The sequence below is a fragment of the Aplidium turbinatum genome, chromosome 1 (genome assembly GCF_918807975.1).
Source record: "Aplidium turbinatum chromosome 1, kaAplTurb1.1, whole genome shotgun sequence".
NCBI classification, from domain to species: Eukaryota; Metazoa; Chordata; class Ascidiacea; order Aplousobranchia; family Polyclinidae; genus Aplidium; species Aplidium turbinatum.
Window position 1 is genome coordinate 32,269,639 of NC_137472.1, and position 6,000 is coordinate 32,275,638.

The following is a 6,000-nucleotide window of genomic DNA, read 5'->3' on the forward strand; positions in this document are numbered from 1 at the left end:
AAGAGGCACAAAATTTTCACCAATAAAAATATAAGCTTATGAAAGAGAATAATGAGGACCGACCTAGCAAAGATTTTGATAAAAGGTCAAGGAAGCTTACGCATGAGAAAATTGCATCAAATTTGACTTTGCGTTGGTCGCTTTTTGCGTATGTTTTGGACTAATAATGCTTTTTGTTTGAGATTCACACTTTGCATTTAAGTGTAATCATCAAAGCTAGATTTCTGAAGAGTTAAAATTAAATTCTTGTTTAAATTTGAATTTAAGTTCAAGACTATTTTTAATGACGACAAACGAATTTTAGGAATTTATTTTTCGAAGAAAATTTGATACCGGTAGCCGGTAGCCTTTTTGTAGGAGTAGGCTATGTGGGTGCCATTCAAGTGAAGGAAATTTTTAAACACACGATATATCAGTATATTTGCGCATGTGGAATTTGTTAAAAAAGCTGTCTGTTTATTTTTGCTTGCTATTTTTAACTTTTGTCTTAATTTTGTAAACTTTTATCTGTACTTTTCATAATTTTAACGTAGGCCTAGCTGTGAAATACCGAAATTTCGTCCGACGTGTTCCCACCGTTCCTTATAAATTATAATATGAAGTAAGAAGTTCACCTCACACTTCTATTATTATTAGAATAAGTTAATTTGTTGTAGTGGAATGAATGATTCTATTCATGATATTGCATTTTGTTTTCCGTATTTGTGGGGGCGCACAACCAGTTTGGTCTACTCCTTGTGTTCACTGCCAATTTACAACACACGTACTCTATGCTCTGGACTTAGTATAACGTGATAGGATTAAGAAAGAAATGAAATTTTGTAGAAAAAAAGTTGCATGTTTTTTTGTTTTTTTTTTCTTGGAGGGCTCGAGACCAAGTACAATCACTTCTGGATCCGCTACTGAGTAGAGATTCATATCAATGGCGCGGGTAGAAATGCTTCTTCTTGGACAATTTGTTGGACTTTTGTTGCCTTCATGAGATCAATGCATGTTTATCTCTCTTTCAGTTATTTGTGGTAGAGTAACCTAGAGATTGTGTATTTTATGCGTCCAAGTTTCATGTCTTTTTTAAATTAATCAGGAATCCAACACACATGTTGCAGTTAACATTACGTTTATTTTATGTACCACATTGCCAGCATCACTGCAACAAGGTCTCCGGTGTTTCTGGTACAGACGTTGGAACTGATTGCACTCGTACTTGCGCATTGCAATCAGTCAGCGTTCTAGAGCTGAGTGTAGTCCACCACGTTCCTCATTTCCATTCTCTGTGTTCCTTTACATGTATATATTGGGTTGCTTTGGTAATTTGAAATAAAGTGTGGACCTAAACCAAAGGTCAGTGCGTTCTACTTTGTTGATACTGTGTTTAACATAGCGATAGTCCCTCTGCCAGAACTGCCTAAACTTCTATTTCTTTTTTATTTGTTTGTAAAATACAACAATACAGTTGTAATAGATCCCAAAGTCAAGAGTGTGCAGAACCCGGTTTGAAAAAATCGGATCAATGTGAGGTGATGGCTTTCCATCGTCTTCGAAGATAATGATCTTCGCATGAACGCTAACAATGTACCAGCTCATTGTCACCATCTAAGGTTTAGATTATTTAAGAGCAACAGCACGAAAGAAAATGAATCTTACTTGTTTTTTAGCAAACCTTAAAACTTTCCTGTCTTTAAAAGCTTTTTATCTGCATGATTACACTGTGTCAAAATAGAAAGCAAATTGACTACTCAATGACTACACTTAATAGGCTATATTGAATACCTATGAAGAAGTAACTCAGTTATAAAGCATAAAATAAAAATTCCTCAAAAAGACTCCTAAAATAAATCTCACAAAAAATTTTCTCCAGGTTGAGAACCACTGCTTTAAATGCCAAAAACAAACAAGTAACGCACAATAAGAAGCGATTCTTACCGTGAAAATGTAGCTCTTCTTCAAAGGTATTTTTTGGGGTAGCGGGTTGGATAAAAATTTTAAAAAATTTTTACTGTATTAAAGGTCTTAAAATATCCAACTGTATCCGAAAATCAAGACCAAAGTTCACTTTTAAACTTGCATTCCACATTTGTTATTAGAAAAACTAAATTATGACTTTCACCAAGAAGGCTTTTTGAATTTGATTGTGCCTGACTGTAACATGAAACATGACGTGCATGGGTATTAAGGCTAGCCGTTTTTCACGATATGGAATAAACAACGAAAGAATACTTTACGGACATGATCGGAAAGAAAAATGGAGTCTGAACAAAACTGCAGCATAGAGCAGGGGCGTGCAACTGTTTATCTCAATGGGCCACAACGTACAATTATAATGAAGCTGAGGGCCAGTCTATCGAATAACACATGAATTTATATGAAAAATTTATTTAATGGAAACGTACACACAATCGTTACACATTGAGTGAGTGATTAATGAGATGTCTGATATCTTCTCTGTCCAGAGATCTTGCCAATGTCAGCTTTGACGGAGGAAGTGGCAACTCGAAGTTGACTTGACAAGTGCTCATCTGTAAGCTGATTCCTGCATTTTGTCTTGAACAGCTTCATTTTTGAAAAGAACTGCTCTCATAATGCAATGCTATCATGCTATAATAATTAATTAGCAGAGTGTTTTGCACAGTAGTGTCGCTTGATATTGTACTCTTTCATTAGGCTACTGCTATAGTGTTTTGACAAATCAGGCAAACAACATCTAGATTGTGTTAAACAACGAAGTAATTTATACAGCACTCATTGTTGAACTTCCGGCTTTCATAATCAACCTTTCTTTTCTTACTTGTAGACATTTTTACTATGCTAAGCTTTTTGTAAAATAAATATTAATATATTCACCACACTGCACCCATAAAGTAAGATTTATGTTAGGGAACGTTCAAATATTACGTAACGCTTTTTTTTCCGAATTTTTGACCCCCCCTCCCCCATGTAACGCCAACGTAACGCTTTTTTCAATCCCCCCTCCCCCATGTAACGCTTTTTCACTACGAATTCAGCACAAAAAACTACCATTCCGTACTCGAAAGCGTTACGTAACGTTTTGCTTGAACCCCCTCCCCCCCGATGTGACGCTAACGTAACGCTTTGCATAAACTCCCCCCTCCCCCTCGAAGGCGTTACGTAATATTTGAACGTTCCCTTGCTGAATCATTGCCAGAAGAACAAGGCGGTTTTCTACAACGCTTACTAATGACGCAACAATAATGCTAATGATGTAATAATGCTAAAAGTCAATAAGCTAATGATGATGTTACAAATAACAACATCTTCCGATCTAACAGTGAAAAGCATTTAAAAATAATGGGCTACTTGATGAAGAATGTGCGGGCCACGTAAATGGGTACCGCGGGCCGTTCTCTGGCCCGCGGGCCGTATGTTGCACACCTCTGGCATAGAGGGACACTGATTTGCGTGCTTTTAGCATACGTACTTTTATTCTTATTATTATTTATTTGCCTCAGACAAAAGCTGTCCATATCCAAAACAAAACAACGAAATAATACACAACCTGCAATGCACAAAGTTCACAGAGAGCTACTTTGGATGCCGTCGGTTTAAGAGCTCACTAAATATCTACTGTTACATATTAACATAGGCTACAACTACAATGAGCGTTGGAAGAGTTGAAAGTATTTAGAACGATAAAACAATCAGATGACATCAGGTCTGGTACCAAGCGATTTGTGGAGTGTATGCAACGGTTGATAAACGAAAACATGTTTTTCCTCAATTGAGTATCAAACGTTGTTATACTATTCATTACTTGATATTCACGGGCACTGACATAATGAGGCAAATTGTGCAATATTCTGAAAGAATCATTGTAAGCAACAGATAATCAGTGACGTACAGGGTACGGCAGGCATGGCTCGTCTCTCTTTTACTGTAGCCATTGTTAAACAATGGAATTGTGATGTTACAAAAGCAACATTGTGCCTCTTCTGGCTGATTTTGCGTTCACAGCAACAAATTTGTGTTCAGTCAGCAACAATCGGAAGTTTAGTAAAGTCGCTAAGCAAAGCTTATTTGAAAGTAGCACCAGAACTTACTGATTCATTTTTATAAGAATTTATAAATCTTATCTGTTGTATGACTTCATCAGATTGACCTGGCGAGAGCGCTCAGTCTGTTCTAGGAAGAAATTAGCATTAAAGTATTATTAAGCCTATAAGCATGATTATATGAAATTTTGAAACCGAGAATTAGGCTAGGTATGATTTATTTTTACGTGCTCTGCTGGCGCTGCCTAGCACTTGGCAGTCTGAAGTTTTGGGGTCCATTCACAACTTCACAAGCTGTGCTTTATAAATATACGGTACCGTACTTTCACCTAACTTCCTCAAGTTATCAAACGGATAAAGTGAACGCAATTCGTAGTAGAACACACCGATGTTGGGATTGGGAATGATTCGCTATCAGTTTCCTCAATCTCTAGTTAGCATACAACCCAACGATCACAAAACCCGCCAACATGCCAACAAATGTCGGCGACAAATTGAAATAATTAATGTTAGTTTTTGGAAAAATCTGCCGGACTTGGGTCGTTTAATTTTTATCCATAGTTATCCTACAAAAATACCCGTATAAATAGGTCGGTCACCGCTAGTTGCATCAACACAGCGCTCTATTCACGAAAAAAAAACTTGCACGACGAAACAATCTCACGTGACTTCCTTTGAACATAATAAAACGGCAATAACACATTTATTTTCTTCGTGATTTGTTCATAAAAGACTTGTATTCAATATTTAACGTAAATTGTTAAAAAGGGCGCACATTTAACTTTGCCATGGGCGTCATTTTGCATAGGTACGCCACTGCACGTAATCGTTTTATACTGGAAGATCTAAAGATCTACCTAAGTGTTAATTTGGCACTGTGGACCGCTTCGTATAGTGTATTTCTTAACGTAGCCTAATTACCACAAACCATGGCGTACTTAACAGAGGCCAAACCAACGTGCGTGCTGGAGTCTAAACTGGAGGCGAACATTTTCATTGACATATTGCATTGCAAACACAGTATATTTAAACCTAAAACGATTATAATGAAAATTTTGCTTTCAAATTTCAAAATGTAAAATACATTTTCATCCATGGCATTTCATATGCTTGACATAGTCTATTCCAATGAATAGTTGTTCCCGTGTGTGTTACAATAATAAAAACAATTACAGTAGATGTGTAAGGTTTTAACTTTGAAGTTATTATTTTGTATAGAGCTGATTCACAAAAATACAATGTACCTACATGGTCAAAACTACTACATGAAAGGACTGTGGCTAGTAGCGCAACCAGGATTTTAGTAAAGTGGGGGGGGGGCTAAACCAAGCCCCCCTGGTTGCGCAACTAATGTGGTGCTACTTTAGTTCAAATAATGAACGAAAAAATTATCTGTTACGACAACTTTAAATAATATCAGTGCAAGGACTTCTCAGGAATGAAAATGGGCATTTAAAGAAGTTCTATAACAGTCCTTACAGAAGTCTCAACAACAAAGAAAAACAAACAAAAAACAAGTTTGCATAAGTTTTAAAAGCTTTTGTTTTACTTCCTTTTCTGATACAGGTGAAAATAGACAACAATAATTTTTAAACATAATATTGGCCAATGTAGCTGCATACTTTTTGTTCACAGATACCTGGTATTGATCTGATATAAAGTGAAAAACACGACATAACGAGGTTCTGCAACAGTGGTTAACAACTTCATGAAACATGATATAACCATAAAGTACCCATTGGCAAACTGTGTCACCTGGTATATGCATATATATGGTATATTTCTCTTCAGGATTTCGCGGTAAACGAAAAGTTGTTTCTTTGTTTGCCTCATCATAATTTCCATGGCAATTAGTCACAACATTTTCTACCCATCTTAATTAAATATCAAATAACCTCTTAACATACTTTGAAATATACATGAAAATGAAGATGTATTGAAAACTATGCCTGCACTAACTATAGGCTACACTTTACAATGGCACAAATTTGAC